We start from the raw sequence: 19,282 nt of genomic DNA on the forward strand, positions 1-19,282 counted from the left end.
AGTGCATTTGATTCACCTAGAAAGTTTCCTTCCTGTTTGCTGCTTTTAAATAATGTGCATTTAAATACTCTGATGACAGTACAAAATGTTTTGTGTGCAAGTTAAAAAGACATGATCCTAGCATATGGCTTTTCTTCACACTTGTCTCTTTAAAAAATGCTATATTGTAATATAAGGATTACATTCTCAAAGGAGTGTTAGTCAGCTTTAGCGGGGTACAAAAATCCCATCCTGAATTTGAAAAGCCATTAACTCCAGAAAATTGTGCTTTTGTTTCCTAAGGTCTGTAAATTTACAGATCACCTCAAAATTCATGAGTCATGATTAAGAAACCCTATGCTGGAAGAAAGTATAAGATTATTATTTGGAAATAAGCCCATCTTCTAAATTCTCAACATGTTGCATAAAAAGAAAGAGTAAAAAGTTTCAACAGTTATATTGAATTTTAATTGTCAAAAGGTACAAAATGATTAACACTTTGTAATTTCATTACTTTTCATGGCAAAGTTCTCACCTAGGTAGTCAGAGTTAGATCTCATTACTCTCATTAAAGAAGAGAGGACAGGTAAAAAATGTTTAGGTCATTCCTAGAGAAATTCAGATGCCCCTAATTTCTGCCTCCTTTTCGTAAAGTCTCTGACATACTGCCTTGTATGAGTCATTCTCATACTTGAGAATCTAAAATGCAGTATGAACAGTAAAAGCCACCATCTATAAGATTATTCAGAAAAAAACTCCATAAAATTTGGAAAATATCTAATTTTAGTAGGTTCCTTTGATGAATTATTGGTTAGCCACTAAACTGAAAATGATAAAAATGTTTTTCACACTGCTGGCTTTAGAAGAATTATGCTTGATTACCACAATAAATGACTATTTCCTGGCTGTCTTTAAATCTTTTCTATTCTTGCTGGATCCAATTTAAGTTTAAAACCCATGGGCTATATAAAATCTTAAAACTACACTGACATTTCTATAATCGCACAACACAGGGAACTAGCGATTACCTTTCTTTATGAAATTAGATTTTTTAAAAAGTAGCAATACCCCTTGCTTCATTCAGACTACATGAATAGTAGGTTATTATATTTCTCCCCCAGCGGGACCAGTCCTTGTAATTTTTGTAATATCACTTTGACAACTTTGTCAGATTCCCTTTAAGAAGAGAGAGGACAGAGCAGAGAGTAAGAGAAACAAATGACAAGGTGACTTCTCACTTCTCCTGTAGGCGATGTCTTTTCTGAACTATTTTATTAGAGAATTTTCTCAAATTTAATATGACAGTATAAATTCATGTGAACTGTTGTCACCAATCACATTACCAGTAACTTGTAATGTCCTAGAAGATGGATGACCGTCAAAGAGAACTGTAGCATGCATCTGCTTTTTTAATATGCAGTTCTCTCTTGACAGTTAGAATAGTGGGTAATAATCCTTTATTGAGTGCATTATTATAGGTTTCAGTCTCATTTGCTCAAACCTAGTGGATGAGATAAATTTGCTAGATACACAGAAGTTGTGAATGTCCCCAGATTAGGTTTAGTCGCTAGGTAATTTTCAAAACCCACGTTTCTTTTCTGATTTCATCCAGGTGAACATTGTAAACATGAGCAGTGCTCTACTCTGTGGCTCTGAGGATACGAGCTATAAGGAGTGAAGAAAGACCTAGAGCGGGTAACATACATCAAACAGAATCCCAGAAGTAGGTCATAAAATGGTGAAATGCTTATTTTTTTTACTCTTTCAAAATAAATTTTCACCTGAGCCTTATTTCAAGTGAAATATGTTACCACAGATAAATGGACATGCAGATGATATCATATTTTTATCTTCCACATGGAAAGCATTGTATTTTACATAACCAGAAATACAACCGTTTCTTATAAAATGTGATATTATGAAACACCATTAGTGTGCAGAAAGGAAAACAAAAAAAATATGTTTAAGAATTTCAGTTTCAATGGAACAATGCTAGTATTTATGCTGTGTTCAAAAATAAGATCTTCTGCAATTCAACCACACCCATTTTAACAAAAGGTTGTTGACTATGTGCTAAGCACTTTTCACCTAAATGAGACATGCCTTAGGAATTTGTTTCATTCTTAAGGTCAACCATTGGTGGGTAGAGTGAAAAGGAGAAATTTAATATGGTTATTTTCCCCACTTTGGTTGCAGGCAGAATCCTGTATCAGGTTACTGAAATGGAGTAAAGAGAAACAGTCACTAGAAGTGGTGTTCCCAATTTTTGAGACAACATGGATTCATATTCATCCCACAATTAGCACAACTCACTTTTGCTCACATCACCTTCCCTCCAGTTCACTAACTTCAATTTATATTTCACATATATGTTCTTCATGAAATTGTAAGTATTTAAAAACAGGAGGTTTTTCTTAAATATATAGTTGGGTCTTGAAAACTTAATACTGTGCTTTTGCTCATGGCTTTTCTTTTTAATTAAAAAAATGATTTAAAAACTTATTTATCAAAGAACATCTAGAAAAGATAATGACTAAGGTCCTTGACTATCTTTAATTATATTATTAAAAGGTATTTTAGGTATTGTTCTGATGCTCCTTTTATCTAAATAGTTATTAAAAATATCAAAAATAATATTGTCAAGATAGATCTATTGAGGTGCAGAATCTAAACAATTGTTAGCAAGTTAGTAAGAACAGAAACAATTTTGTGATAAATTATCATATTTTCAACCTTAGTTGTACATTTTACTAGGCTATACAGTAATAAATACCAAAAATCTAAAAACTAACCAGTGTCATTCAAACTTTAGGATATTGATATGTCTTAAGCATGAATAAAATTTAGAATAAGTTAAATACTCAAATTCTATTCCCAGTTGCCCCTGTTAATGAGATACACAGTAAACAAGCATTTTTATATCCCAGATCCTGTGCCTTAAGTATTCATGTGTAAAATGGAGATAACTCATTTCCCCAATCCAACTACTCAGAAGGAGTTTCAAAAAGACTGGAAAAAAAAAGAGAGACATTAATGACTATTTATTTTTGCAATTATGTAACTAAAATAAATCCCCATGATATTAAGGGCTTTACTTTTCAGTAGTGATAGGCTACTTAAATTGGACAAACTATTTTACTGGAAAAATGTTTTTAAAATTTTCAAATGTATAAGATAACTAAAAAGAAAAAAAGTCATACAGTTAAGAACTGGTAAGAATTGATAAGATGACAGAATTCAAGAGAGGTAAGCCATCAGATTGCATCTCCAGTACCCCTGCAAACTGAAGAAGAGGACAGCTGAGAAGCTGAAATGCCAAGAGGCTGAGGCATAATCTAATAGGCTAACATGCTTAGGGGTAAAGGGCTTGAATCAAAGGACCCGTTAAAAGGTCCTTGATGAACTTTCTCGCTTTAGGTTGAACTACAAAAGGGCTGCAATTTAGGCATAAATCTGTACAAGAAACAACAGACTGCCACTAGAACATTTGGCTCAGCTTCAAATCAGCTCATTATTTGAAATTGACTGATGTGGATCTGGATGGTTACTGCCCATGGCTGACTAGCAGAAGAGAATGCCAATCCTTCTTTGAGGAATAATATCATGCCAGGCATCAAAATATTTCTCTAAACAATATTGCAAATTCAATGTCCAACAGACTATTAAAATAATAAGAAATCCAAGTAGACAGATGAACAAAACCTAGAGAAACAACAGAAAATAGAAACAGACCTATGGCCACTAAAGATACTGGAATTCTTGGTTAGAGACTCTAGAACAATAAACTGTAAAATCTGTTGTAAACAGAATATATTTGAGGGTTTTTTTAAATGTAATTTGATAATCTTGTCTTACACATGGGGTAGTTTATCTACATTTAGTACTGTTACTCAAATGTTTTGTTAAGTAATTTCTCTTTACTCCATCTATGGAGTCTTTTTTTTCACTTTTTTGCTTCTTCAGGGAATTACTGCATGCATTTTATTTTGACTATTTTTATTAGTTTGAAAACTAAACGTTTCCTGAGTATTATAATTATTCCTCCACCCCCATTAATTTAGGTGTACACAATATTCTCTCAATTATGGGTTGTCTGAATATAGATTAAATACGTATATACATATTTATAAATATGCATAAATATACAATAAATATATACATATATACTCACTTTCAAGAAAATGAAATTTTAAGAATATTTCTAGGTTGGAAGAAAAAGAGAAATGAAATAATAAAATGCACACACTACTTCCAAAAGAGGTAAGACATATCACAGATAAAGCAAAGAGAAATTAGATAATAAAATGGAAGATTTAAACTGAAACACATGAATAACAATATTAAATGTAAATTTTTTATAAGATAAGATTGCCAGATTGTATAAAAATAAAACCTCAATTATTATTATTACTTTTTTTTTACAAGAGACACATCTAAATATAAGGATTCAGAAGGGTAGAAAGCAAAAGATGGAAATCCATGGGAAATCTAACAACAAAAATCTCCTGATATTGCTCTACTAATGTCAAAATAGGTTTTAAGGCAAAACACATTACTAGGGATAAAGAGTGACAGTTGATTTGTTACAAAGGTTTGGTACAGTAGTAAGATATAACAATTCTAAGTTTAGAATGGAATAGCTTCAAAATATACAGTATAGAAATTGACACATCCACCTGGAAAAATAGGAATGCACATGATCTTGGTGATAAATTTTAACATAGCTCTTCTCAGTGACTGGTACTGTCTACATACATACACACACACATAAAGATATAGTTAATGATGTGCTGGTAAATGTTTAATAGCTGATTCTTGAGAATAAAAGGCTCTGAGTTATAGTGCATGCTGATTTCTATGGTGTAAATTCTCCCACCATGGTTGACTTCAAGCTATCAATATGGTGTCACTGATCCAAAGTTGGGAAAAAAAATAGGCAGAATAGGCACAGAAAAACCCTTTTGAGCTTTTCTACATCACTGGATATAACAGACTGGACCAAAAAAATTAGTAAATTTACCTAAAAAGCATGTACAGGACATTGCCCTACTAACTACAATGCACCTCTTTTTACATAAAGAAAATTTATAATAACTTACTGTGTTTGCAATAAAGTTTAAGGGACAGAAATAAGACAAAGTATTTTTATGACTACAATTAAGCTAGAAATTAATAAGAAAAGAAAATTAGGACAATGTGTTAAGAAACTACCCAATAACTCTTTGATTAAAGAAAAAATCACGAAGGAACTCTTAAAAGAGTATTTTGAATGAATGTTAATGAAAACAGCACATATTAAGACCTGTGAGGTATAACTTAAGTTATGCTTAAAATGAAACATACACTGTTAAATATATTATTAAAAATGAGGATGTTAATAATCAATGAGCTAAGAGTTAGAAGTTAAAATAAAAAAAACACATTGAATTAAAGATTATAATAAGTAAATACTAAAGATAAAAGGGAGCATTAATAAAATAGAAAACAAACACAAAATAGGGGACGGTTTATCAAGCTAAAGTAAAAGCACTAACAAGTTGGGAGAGAGGGGGAGCTGATTCAGCAGAAAATGCGTAAATGATTTTGACTGGAACTTCACAAAAGATAATTTGATATACTGCGTTATTATACAAAATTTTCACCACTTCTATCTGCCGCATTGATAAAAGGCTTCACTATGCAAATTGCTTTGGCCAATGCAGTGTGAATGAAAGTGGCATGTTCCACTAATGAGCAAAAGCTTTAACCCATTGGGTTTACCTGCTATGTTCTCTTTTCCTTTTGGCATGAGAGAAGCAATGTCCAGAGTGGGGCATCTGAATCAGCTGAGATCTCAGAGTGTAGAACCTGCAGAGAAGAGCCACAGCTGACTCAAACTGGCCAAGTACCAAGTATAAAAAGTAAACCTTGTCTTTGTAAGTCACAGAGTATTCTTTATTATTATTATTATTTTTGTTACCATCCTTCCTTTTCCTTTTTTTCATTTTGTCTACTCTCTTTTCCTTTTCTTCTCTTTTCTTCCTTTCCCTTCCATTCCTTTCCTTTCCTTTCCCTTCTTCTTTTTTTTTTTTTTTAGCTTTTATTAAACCACATAATTTGCAATAAACTGATATGGATATTATACTAATGAAAATAATTCAGAGAAATGCTAATTAGAATCATGAAATGTTTATTTGCCCCACATATGAGTGAGGACATGTGGTATTTCGCTCTCTGTGCTTGGCTTGTTTCACTTAACATAATTTTCTCCAAGCACATCTACGTTGCATGAACAGCAGAATTTTGTTATTTTTTATGGGTGAGTAGCATTCCATTGAGTATATATGTGTGTGTGTGTGTGTGTGTGTGTGTATATGTATATGTATATGTATACATATCACATTTTTCTTATCCGATCGTCCATTGATGGACGTTTAGGTTGGTTCCACATCTTGGAAAAAGGGAGCGGGAGGGGGTTATCAAGATATTGGTCAATGGACACAAGGAATAATTAAGTTTTGTAAAAATAAACATGCTAATTACCCTGATTTGATCATCACACATTGGATACAAGTATTGAATTTCAATTCTGTACCCCGCATATATGTATAATCAATTACACTTTAAAAAAATCATGAAATACTACTAAGCACTCACTTAAATGCATGAATTTAAAAAGACTGACTATACAAATACAATATTAAGCCAGACATATAAAATATATACTGGATAATCACATTTATGTGAAACACAAAAGGAAAGCAGGCAAAACTGAACTAGAGTGTTTGGAGATACATCCTCAGTTAAACTACAAATAAAACTCAGGAAGTGACTATGGATCTTAAGGTCCATCCATTTATTGGTCTCCTGAAAGGCTATGAATTCAGGCTGAAGAAGCCTGGAGGAAATTATTAGATTATTGTAAGGCAATAAACCCATCTTGTACAGCAAATGCTCAGCATGTTGCATAAATAAAGTGAATAGAGATTTCAACAATGATAATTAATTTTAATTATGAAAAGATACGGTAATTAACACATTGTAATTTTGTTACTGTTCTTGAAAAAGTACTTACCTAGACAGTCCACATTAGGTATTATTATTCTCATTGAAGGGAAGAGGACAGATGAAAAAATGGGACATGCCCAGCGCAATCCAGTATTGTTGCCATTTTTCCACACAGTCTCTAAAATACTTTCTTGGGAATATGAAATTTGCCATGAATAGTAAAAACTGCCATTGATATGACTATTGAGAAAAATACATTCATAATATTTGAAAGTATACCATTTTAGTAAGTTCTTTGTGTGAATTACTAGTTGGTCACTAAACTAGAAATAACATAAATATAATGCCTGACACACAAGTAGGTAATTAATATTTTATTTCTCTTGATCCTTTCCTTCTGTTTGCTACATTTTTATATTATGCAGTACAAAGTACTATTTATGGAGTTAAAATTAAGTGGTTCAAGGATGTGGCTCTTTTCCACACTTATTTATTTTCAACAATTCCATATAGCTATCATAACGATTACACTCCTAAAGAAATGCTACTTAGATTTAGGGGGATATAGATCCCTTTGGAAATATGAAGATATTAACTCTTTGCAGATAATTTTTTTTGTTTTTGTCTATCATTCACTTATTATATGCAGATCTATAAATCAATATCATGCCAACCTATACAGAAAAATAGTTACCTAGTTTTTGTCAATGTTTATTAAAATGATTGATGTTTGTTTACTTTGAATATGAATTATGACAGAAAATATCTAAGTTTTGACAAGGGTGGGGGTGCTTTGGAAATGCCTTTGAGACTTGTGTGTGACATTCATAGTCAATCTACTTCATTTAAACAAAGTCTAAACTCACTACTAAATGGCAAATTAATATACTGATGCCCTTTGCAGTCTTTTGATAGGTAACATTTCATGGTGTGTGCTCATAATAAAAAATAAATTAGTATAGGAAATGTTAACACATCACGAACATCTATTTCCTCTTCCCTCTCCCTTATGCAATATTATCTCTGTTTCCTATTAACAAAAATTGCCAAGTTCAATTAGCTTATTTTAAGCTGCTTTTACCAAACTAAAAATGGCTTGATAAGGGGTGAAACCTAAAGAAGTTAGGTTTTGAGGGTAACTGACACAGGGGTTCCCAGTATGCTGCTGCTGCAGCTGTTTTCAGATAATCTTGCAAAGAAGTGATTGCACTGAAAGTCAGGATGGTGTTGACTTTTGAGAGTAGTGATTAGGAGATGACGTGAAGTAAATTCTGTGGTTCTGGCAAAAATAAATAAATAAAAAGACAGAAAAACCAAGTATAAAAGAAGAAAAAAAAAGCAGGAAAAAGTAACTATTAAAAATCTCTATGTTCTCAAAGATACCAAGATAGGGAGAATTTCTATTACTTCCTACGTGTTAAGAAAAGAGCATAAAGCATGAGTTACCTGGGAGAGCAGAAAGACAAAATGTGCGTCTCGTACTCCTATGAGTCATCAGGCCCCAGGAAACCCCAAAATAGGCCACATATCTTTGACTTGTTTATACTCATAGACTTTCTCTTAAGCAGAGGCCTATAATTAACTTCTCCACAGCAACCTACTGTGGTAGATCATAACCAGGCCTGCAAAGATAAAATTTCGAATAGAATATGAAATAGTGAGTTTGTAAGCATTCTGTAACTAAAGTACGTAGCTGTGCATCAGCAAAACCTTGGAATTTGTACATTAGGTCCAGGCTTTTTGAGCTATCATTGTGCTCCAATTCCCACATACAGTATTACTGTCAATGAGCAATTTCCTTCAAACCATTCCTGAATCTGCATCCACAGCTACAACCAAAATTTTAGAGTATCTACAAGAGGAAGAAAGGAGGCACTAGGCTGTGGCATTCATCAAGTATCCTTACCCTCATTTGTTTTATTCGGAAATATTTGGAGAATTTGCAATGCTTACTTATGAATTTAGTGAAAACTGCCTTGGCTGAGTCCAAGTAATATCACCAGTCCTCAAAACTGAACCACTCTGTGGTCTGTCCTAACTCATCAAGACTCACAAATCATCTAAGAATTGTGAAAGAAACAAAAAAGCCTAATTAATTAAAATAAATGAACAAAAAGACAAATAAAAAACAAAAGTAAAAATAACATCAATAATAAAAATAAAAAATAAACCACAGATATGAAAGAGAGCATAATAAATATGGAAAATATTTTGAAAATACATTTGAAAAAATGGACAATAGATTATTCGTATTTACAGCAAAATACAGAACATAAAACCAAACTACAAACTGAAAAAATATTTAAGATACTATGACAAAGTGTTCATGGTACTAGTTGAAAAGAAAAGAATACCCAAACACTAAGAAGAAAGAGACTAACACAATTCAGATGGCCACAGGCAAAAAGGTAATTTTTTGTTTTATTTTTCCATGCACTGTATTGTAACCTTCCAACTCTTTGAAGAAATTCTCACTGGAAAACAAACAAATCATCCTTTTGGTTTTAAGCTAATCTGAGCTAATGCTATTTCTTTTGAAACTCTCAATGTTCTCAGTAATGGAATAGTGTGAGCTGCTAAACCACGAGGCAAGAAGTTCTGGTTGTTAGATTCCAAAGTGTTAGAATAAAAAGACTTCAATTCAAATTCTGCCTTAACATCTGTCTATTGGTGGTGGTGTAAATAACTACACATTTTTGAGCTTCACTTTATTCTCCAAATAGAAATGATACATTTCAAGTCATGAAAAATGCACCATTATTATGTGTGCCACTCAGAAAATACAGCTATGTTGTTTGTAAGATGCCATCAAGTATAAGATTCATGGTTATTTTAGAGATGATAAAAATTTTAAATTGTAAAATCAATAAGATATAGTACTACAAATGGGATGAATACAAAATGAGTCAATTCATGTTGAAATGGTTTATAAACTAAATCAATAAGATATTAATTCTATACCTATAAAATAATATTTCAATATATACCACCATAAGTTGTTCTCTAGTATGCTTCATATATGAATATTACATCTCCCCAAAGAAATGATAAACCATTTCAGGAAACATAATTTTTTAATACTGCCACAATGCTTAGTATAAATGTGCAACAACTAGGTACCATTGTTCATGTTTCAGATTTTGTAAAAAAATGTTGAAATGACTAATTTTTATCTAAATCTTGCTATTTGAATATACTGTATCAAAAAGAAACAAAAAATTTGCTACTCAGTTTGACATTCACTTGAGGCATTATGAATAAACATTCAGTATGTTATGACCCTAATATTTATTTTTGTCTTATATTTGTTTTGAGGAACCTGTATTGTGCATTTTACTGTTGACATACAATTTTCCATAGGTTTTGTATATTTCTACTAATCTAGCAAAGTGAGGCACTGACTCCTGTCTTTGCTCCATGTTTTCTTTTTAAGAATGTTTGTATAGCAAAGAGCATTGAAAGATAGACATATTGTCTTCCTCCTTGAAAGAGGTAATGTCTCCTTTCCTTTGGAGTTAGAGAAAGGCATGCTTACTGTTTAGTGTAATAAAGATAATGTTTCTGCAAGGGTTGATTTTATACCTCAACGCAACTGGGCTAAGGGATGCCCAAATAACTGGTAAAACTATTTCTGGGTGAGGGTATTTCCAGAAGAGATTAGCATTTAAATTGGTAAACTGAGTAAAGAAGATCTCCCCTCACCAATATGGGTGGCCATTATTCAATCCATTGAGAGCCCATACTTAACAAAAAGACAGAGGAAAGGTGAATTCTCTTTTTTACTTCTTTAGCTGGAGCATCCATCTTCTCTTGACTTTGGACAATAGAGCACCTGTTTCTTGAGCCTTTGGATTCTGGGACTTACATCAGAGACCCAGAGGGTCTCATGCTTTTGTAGTCAAACTGAATTACACCACCAGCTTATTATTCTGCAGTTTGCAGACTGTTCATATAAGACTTCTTGGCCTTTATAATCATGTGAGATAATTCTCATAATAAATCCATTTATCTGTCTATCTAATCTATCTATATCCTATTGGGTATGTTTCTCTGGAAAATCTTGACTAGTACAGTCTCTCCTCAGGGCACAGGGTAAGCATGCTTTGGGTTCCTGAAGTTCAGGGTTCCTCTCCTGTAATCCAGCTATTATGGGTGCATGTATCATCGGCTTTCTTAGTGTTGTCCTATGGAAATTAGAGCTTTGGGAAATGGTGCAAAATGATAATACTGTTTCTTGTTATTGCTGTGAACAAGAAACTATCCTTTATCTCTGACCCTAGAGTGTTGTGTTTTCTACAACTATCCATGAAACTATGGCAATTTAATTTGTTACATTGCAAGTAGGGTAAAATTTTTGAATCTTCTCAGTTATTGAAATTTTAGTTCTCCAATTTTTACAATGAATTTGATGTGATATATAGTATAATAGCTCAACAACAAAGAAATTTATACCTAAATTAGGCAATTAAAATTATAAATTGGGAAGATACGGTTCCAAAGAGATAATTGGAAAGTTTTATTTCTAAGTCTTTTTCTTTTAAAAAAAAAAAGGAGGTTATAGTATTCCTTTTCTAATAATTTGAATTTAATTATACATTGACCAAGGGTTTATTCCAAAGGAAATCTAATAATCCCTTTTAGTCCCCCAAACTATAAATTTGAAATGAGGCCATCACCGATATCTTAAGATAATGTATTTAAAAAAAAAAAAAATAGCAACACTGTTTGTATAGCATGGCAGCCCAGAATTTGTACTTGTTCTTTTCACCAGAACGATCATTACATTTAACCCACAGACTCTGGTAATTATAATTTTAGAGAAATTTCCCCAAAAAAACTCTTAAAATAAGCATATGTACCATGTCAGTCTATAATCAGAGGTCAGTTAATTTTTATTTTCGCTACATAAAAGCTTATTTAACTAGAAAAGAAGTATGGCTTACTGCAAGCATCTGAAATTGATGATACTTTGCTTTACATTTGTTTTGGTGGATATACTATCTAAAAAAAGGATTTGGAATTTTATATTTAATTGTCAGCACTTCCTGTATACATTATATTTATTTCAAATACAAAAGAGTATCTATATATGTATATAAAGTGCAAACCACCACATCCATAAATTTTTATCTTTGGGAAAAGGTAATATAATATTAAAATAGTTGTCTTTTACAATATTTTCAAATAAATTAATCTATCATTTTATTCATTATGCAAACCTTTTGATTATAATGATGTATTTCAATTATTGATTCAGTTAATGGGTTAAAATGATTGTGCCTCAGTGAGAATTCGATAAAAGACAATAATAAACAAATGTCAAAATGAGAGACTACATGCTGATATTAAGAAATTATTTATTTACTTTAATATGTTGATAGCTCTTGTTTGATTTTATCTTTGACCCACCCCTAAATTGTTAGTCTTCAGAATCTATTAATCCATGAATATTTGATGTGATGATTATCAAATACAGTTGGTCTTCTGTGTCCTTGGTTTACATATCTGTGGACACAACCAACAGCAGATGAAAAATATATACTGAACATGTACAGACTTTTTTCTTGTTATTATTTGTTTAACAATATATTATAACAACTATTTACAGAGCATTCACGTATTAGGTATTGTAAGTAATCTAGTGATGATTTAAAGTATAAGGGAGAATGTGCAGAAGTAATATGTAAATACTATGTCAGTTTATATAAGGGACTTGAACATCCACAGATTTTGGTATCTGCAGGGATCCTGGAACCAATCTTCCTCTGCTACCGAGGCATGAGTGTATTAAAAGAATAGTTAAAATTGTAACTTTAGTGATAAAACCATGGTAAACTGTCACAAACCAATGAGATCAAAATAACTTAAATGTCACTAAGCATTTTAGTCAAACATTTTTTATTAGCTACTCTGTTAATCTCTATCTACCAGAGTCATAATGCAATATATTTATATTAATATGATTCAATCAATCATTTAAAACCTTTAATAATTTAATTTAGATCATAGTTTGATGGTTAGATGTAGATTGCTAACTAGCTACTTATTATTTATATATTGTAAGTATGTCCCAAGTCTTTCTAATAGAAAAGTATTTAATTTATGACAGTTGTATTCATTATACAAATTAAATTGCCAAAATAAAATTATTTATCAAGATAACAGAATGAAACCAGGAAGAAATAGAGAATGTATTTCTTGTTTTCAAGGCTATAGTATATTACTAAAATGATTTATAAAACAACAAACTCTGATGAACTGAAATTGACCACAGAATTTTTAAACCTGACTGTGAAGAACTGAGGTTAATATCCTCTCCCCTTGAGTATGGCAGGTTTCTGTGTCTTCTTTGCCCAGTAGTAGAAGCAATGATGCAAGTTTCTATTCCCAGGCCTTAAGAGACTGGCAGTACTGTCCACTTCATGTCTTGTACCACTCACTCTTGGAACTATCTGTCTTCCTATGAGGAACCTAAAACACCTGGAGAGAGACTATCTCTGTGGAGTTCTGTAGGCAGCCACAGCTGAGCTCTCAGATGACAACTAATATCAATTGTCATCCATGTGAGTCAGCCACCTTGGGCAACTGATCCACTTGAATCTCAGATGTCTGCAGCCCCAGCAGCTATCAGGCTACAATTACATATGAGAGCCTAAGGGAGAATCACCTTGCTGAGCCTAGCCAAGTCACAGAATTGTCACAGAAAAATAACAAAATATTGTTTAAAAAACACATTTTAGGGTCATTTGTGTTTGTTATGCAACAACATGTAATAGAAACATTTTTTTATAAAGTATATATATGCACATGCACATCATATGCATACATATAGGTGTGTGTATATGTATGCTCTTGAAACGGGTGTATACATACGCTCTTCAAACATGTATATATATGTTAATGTATACATGTTTCAGAATTTTAAAGTATTTTAAATTCATTTACAAGAAAAAACCATTATTCCCACAAAATGGACTTTCCTTCCTACCTTGAAAATTGAGTTCTGGTTTGGTTGAGAATATATGCTCCATATGGTAGAAGGGATACTATAGTGTCAAATTATCCCAGAAGGAACAATTTTAGAATAAATCCTGATGTTCTGATCTGTTCTAAAAAGATGCTTTAGAGCTTGTATGTGAACAAGGGAGTTGTGGCTAGTGTGGATACAACTAAAATCTTTTACTAAACCACAAGATATTGATTATCAAGACTCTTACCTTCATGTGTGATCATGCATGACAAATTAGAATACCTGTGCTCTTTATTATCAAAATCAACAGTCCAAGACTGTAAAAGATAATCAAGCTACTTCCCTTTTGGGTACATCGAATTAAATTATATATATGTGTGTGTGTGTGTGTGTATATATATATATATATATATATATATGTGTGTGTGTGTGTGTGTGTGTGTATATATATATATATATATATATATATATATATTTGTATGTATATCTTCATGTCTCCACACACCCACATACATATACACACATATACAAGCATATTAAATATAACATCTTTGAAATAAATATTGAATGGCACCTTTTTGAAAAATATTTTTGAGGATAACTGGTCATATGGGAAGCAATCCAACAAAAGCGAAAACCTAACTGGTATACTTAGTTGATTTCTCTCTTGCATCATGAATCAAATTTTCCACTTTAACAATTGTCAAGAAGTTCATGAATTCATTTAAAATTATTGGCTACATTTTTTATCCTGAGATTATTTAAGTTCCTTTATTGGAAAATACATAGTAGAAAATTTGACATAGAAATTTCAAGTAGGATTATTTGTAAAAATTTCATTTACGACAAATATTAGAGCTTGGAATATTTGAAGAGGCTTCTCCTACTATCCATCAATATAATTTGCATTTTCTGGCACACACATGATTAAAAGAAACAAAGTAACCATGTAAAATTAATTAAGCACAGTTGTGACCTTATTATAGTAATGGAGTAGCGTACAGCTTCTGGAAACATATCTAATGTATTTTTACTCTTATTTAAAATTTAAGTCAACTTGTGAAATATTTAACATTTTAAATTTCATAATGATTAAAAGCACACACAACTTCTCTTAACTTTATTACAAAATTTATTCCACCACTTTACTTTGCCATCATACACAAACAATCTCTCCTGAAAACTTTAGTAAGAGCTCCTTATATGCTACAATCTCTTGGCAAATTTCCTCAAAGTAACGTACTTATATCACTAAAGGTAGCTGGAGATAAGCCAATAAGAGAAGGACTCAATTCTTTCCCAATCCTTAGGAGAGCTCAGAGGAGCCTATCTAAGCCTAAGAAGATCATGGTTGAGTAGCAAAACTATTTCCCCACCAGAATGAAAACCAGCATAGAAGAATGAGTATTCAGTTTTTGATTAGCCACACAGGCATTGTTCTAGAGTAGGGAGAGATGCACAGAAGTAAAAGAGCTCAGAAAACACAGACTTCTTTGCATATGAATAACAATTCACTGAAAATCAAGACACGTTTATACTTAGAAAATCTGAAGGTTATGATTCTAATATCAAAATTTTGAAGTGCTTATAAGTAACTCAAATGGAAATTAACATTTGGGTACCTCCAAATTTTCCTTTTTTCTCTCTTCTGATTCTCTAGCACTCATAATTTTGTGCAGACTCTACACCACCAGCTGCTCTTATTTTGCATTTTTTCAAGATATATAAATTCCATAGTATGTGGATATTCTCAAGTCTAGACATAATGCCTTAGGCCAATATCTACCTTCACCTTTTTATGGCAGTTAAATTCAGCTAAAGGAATTTATTTTATTATCCCATACTTTTGGTTAAAATTTTCTACATTTGATAATTCATATCTTTGAAAATACCTAGAATTTATAGGTCAGAAACAAAAGAGAAAATAGAGAAAACAGACAAATAAAAGCCCAAATCAAAACACTATTTTTTTTTTAATGGAAGGAAAATGGGAAGGGCAGAGCACTTCCTTCTTGTCCATATATCCTATCACAACCAACTAGGAAATTTACAATTTCAGATATATTAAGTATTGCTTTTATAATGTTTAAACAGGCACATAGCTGCTTTTTAAAACAATGAAAATTATTGCATTTTTTAAAAAAATAGCTCTTTGGAAGGAACTGTTGTTTCCTTGGGCAAAATATATACCACACATATGGGAGACAAAATCGCTCCTTTTCTCTTTGCAGCAAATAACACAGTGAAATCTGTCTGCTGTCAATTCCAGCTTTGGATAAAATTCCCTAATGATCCTCTGAGACAAACATTACATTTTTTTTAGACTTGGTCACCAAAATTATCCTGTGTGTTCTGGAAGTTTTTATCCAAAAACAGCTAAATATTAAATGGATATAAACTAACCAGAAATGTGTTGCCACAGAATCTTTTATTATTATTATTATTATTATTATTATTATTATTATTATTATTATTATTATTATTATTATTATTATTATTATTATTATTATTATTATTATTATTATTATTATTATTATTATTATTATTATTATTATTATTATTATTATTATTATTATTATTATTATTATTATTATTATTATTATTATTATTATTATTATTATTATTATTATTATTATTATTATTATTATTATTATTATTATTATTATTATTATTATTATTATTATTATTATTATTATTATTATTATTATTATTATTATTATTATTATTATTATTATTATTATTATTATATTTACTTTTTACTTTAGCTATGAGCAGAGTCCGGGTTGCCAATCATTCATTTATTTGTTTTGCTGTTGCCAAGCAGCCAGGCTTTCTGCAAGGCTCCTATGCCCTTATAGGCTGTCAATTTAAATGGAACCAAATGATGCAAAGTCTAAGTTACATATATCCTTGTTCAAGTGAAAAAAGAGTGATATAAAATAGGCAAAATAAATCAAAATAAATATTTATACTGAAGTCCGCATTTTGCCAAGGAAAACTTTGTAATTTAAAATTACACACGGGTAAGATAAATAACCCCTAATAACTTCTCCAAATATGTAAATATATGAAGAATATTACATATTGTATCCCCATCTTGTCTAGCATAATGCTGCTTACATAGTAGTAAACCCTAAGGATAGACATCCTCAATTAATCTTCAGTCTTCGATGAACTACATTATTATTTGCTTTTTATCCTGCCTCTGCTGCTAGAGAACTTCCCATAATTAACTTGCCCTTTTACATGCAAAGGAGATGTATCTTCCCATTTTTAATTTCCACGCTGCTAAAGTCACCACTATCCTCAGTCCTTCTAAGCTCCACCCACTTCTTGACTCATCTCTGAAGCCAGGCTGTGTTGGGGGGCTTAGTACTCAAAATTCGAAGATATTCAAAGGATCTATTTGGAATTGTTGTTATCAGACTAATTTTTTTTTTTTTTTTTGTACACGGGATCCAAAACTACTACTAATATGTCTGCTATATGTGGTATGAAATAGGCTTTTGCTTGGGAATCCTAAAACTTACTGTGAAAAATAAAGTGTTATTAATTTATAGCATTCAAAAGATGCTTGAAGGATAGAATTAATAATTCAAATGGGAACTTTGAGAAATTGCTAAATATTTGACGAAATAATCTTTCATCATGGAGTTTAATTTGTCTTAACAGTTTGATTCAATGTACATATCAAAATTATATGGTTTCATAAAAATCTGTACATCATTGTTATTTTTGTAACATTGTCCTTTCCTCAATATTAGTGGGAAACTACCCCTTGAGGTTACTTAAAATAGGTTATTAATTTTCTTACAAAGTTTTTTACAATAAGATCAAAAATAGACTCATCAACTAAATACCTACCATTTGCCAGGTGCTTTATATATTTTATCTCTAATTCTTAAAACATTTTGCAGATGATGGAGAACCAGAAAGAATAAATGACTCTTGCACTGTTAATGGGATCTTAATCTGCCAAACACCAAACCTGGGGTCTTTGTAATATAACACTATACTTTGCTTTTAAATTATAATTACAAAATAATGAACTACAATTTATTAACTGAAATATACAGACAAGAAAATTAAAATAGACAAGCACATGTGCATATGGTCAAACAGTAAGTTAAAAGCAGACAGGTTTAAATAAGTTTAATAAGTCTAAGTAAGACATTAGGTTTAATGATTTTCAGTCTTTACACAAAACACTTTTTTGTGTGTGAATTTGAATTCTGGAGATTTCTAGTGTTGTCCCTAGCATTTTCCCTGACTTTAAATTCTGCCTTTTTAAATTATATTTTTCTTGATCTTCGAAGTTATACATATATATTAGCAAATTTCTCCCTCACAGATCAGGTAGACACAATACTTTAGAAATGAGGAGAAAAATAATGAACACTTATAAAACAAATATAAAAGCAAACATTCAACTTTCAAAAGTAATAAATCTAATCATAAAAAAATGTCTAACAAATGGCCTCTAGATGAATACTTAAGAAAAGAGAGCTAGTAAAATCAGGGAAAACTGCATCTAAATCAAATGGTCACTTAATGTCCTCATATACTGTGCACTGTATATAATTCAATGATATAATTCAATTATATATTTATTATAATAATTTTTTAAATGTATACATAAAGCTCACAAATCAGTCATACTGGCTTTCTTAAGGTGTGATCCAAAGCTTTTCTGAATTAGGCACAACTTTTGTAAACACCTTTTATAGATATTTACAACGGCATCAATATGCCAATTTGTGCTTTTGTCCTTGTTTTCCTGCACCTTAATATATCAATGGCATATAAGAATTCATATAGATATAAATCATTAATAATTGGCATTCTACATTGCAGTCCATATACAGACTTCCAAAATAAGAATGAATTAACTGATATACGAGTTGCTTTCTTTTCCAAAGATTGTCCCCTAGCAGATGGATTAATATTACCTTATCTCATAACAAAGCATTCTGAAAACTAGTATAGATAAAATTACATTGAATTATTAATTGTGTAGACAGCCTGAGTTTAATAACGATTCTGAGCTGCTCACATTTCTGAGAGCACTTTATTCTTCTAGCCATGCTATCGCCAGAAACAATTGCTAAGGCAAGAAATGAGAAGGTAATGTTACATGGAACTGATATCATAATTAGTCTCTGATCCTGTCTTGATACCAATTAAGTTCTACTCTTCTATTTTCTTCTAAATAATGCAGGCATGCCTTTATCTTCTTTTCATAAATATTCTTTAATATTTACTACTGAATGACGTCCTGAACCACATGGCTTTAATCCAGGAGCATTGCTAATGAGAATTTAATAGTTCCTAACAGTTTGGATCAGC

The sequence above is a fragment of the Galeopterus variegatus genome, unplaced genomic scaffold, assembly GCF_000696425.1.
Source record: "Galeopterus variegatus unplaced genomic scaffold, G_variegatus-3.0.2 Scaffold603, whole genome shotgun sequence".
Classification (NCBI taxonomy): domain Eukaryota; kingdom Metazoa; phylum Chordata; class Mammalia; order Dermoptera; family Cynocephalidae; genus Galeopterus; species Galeopterus variegatus.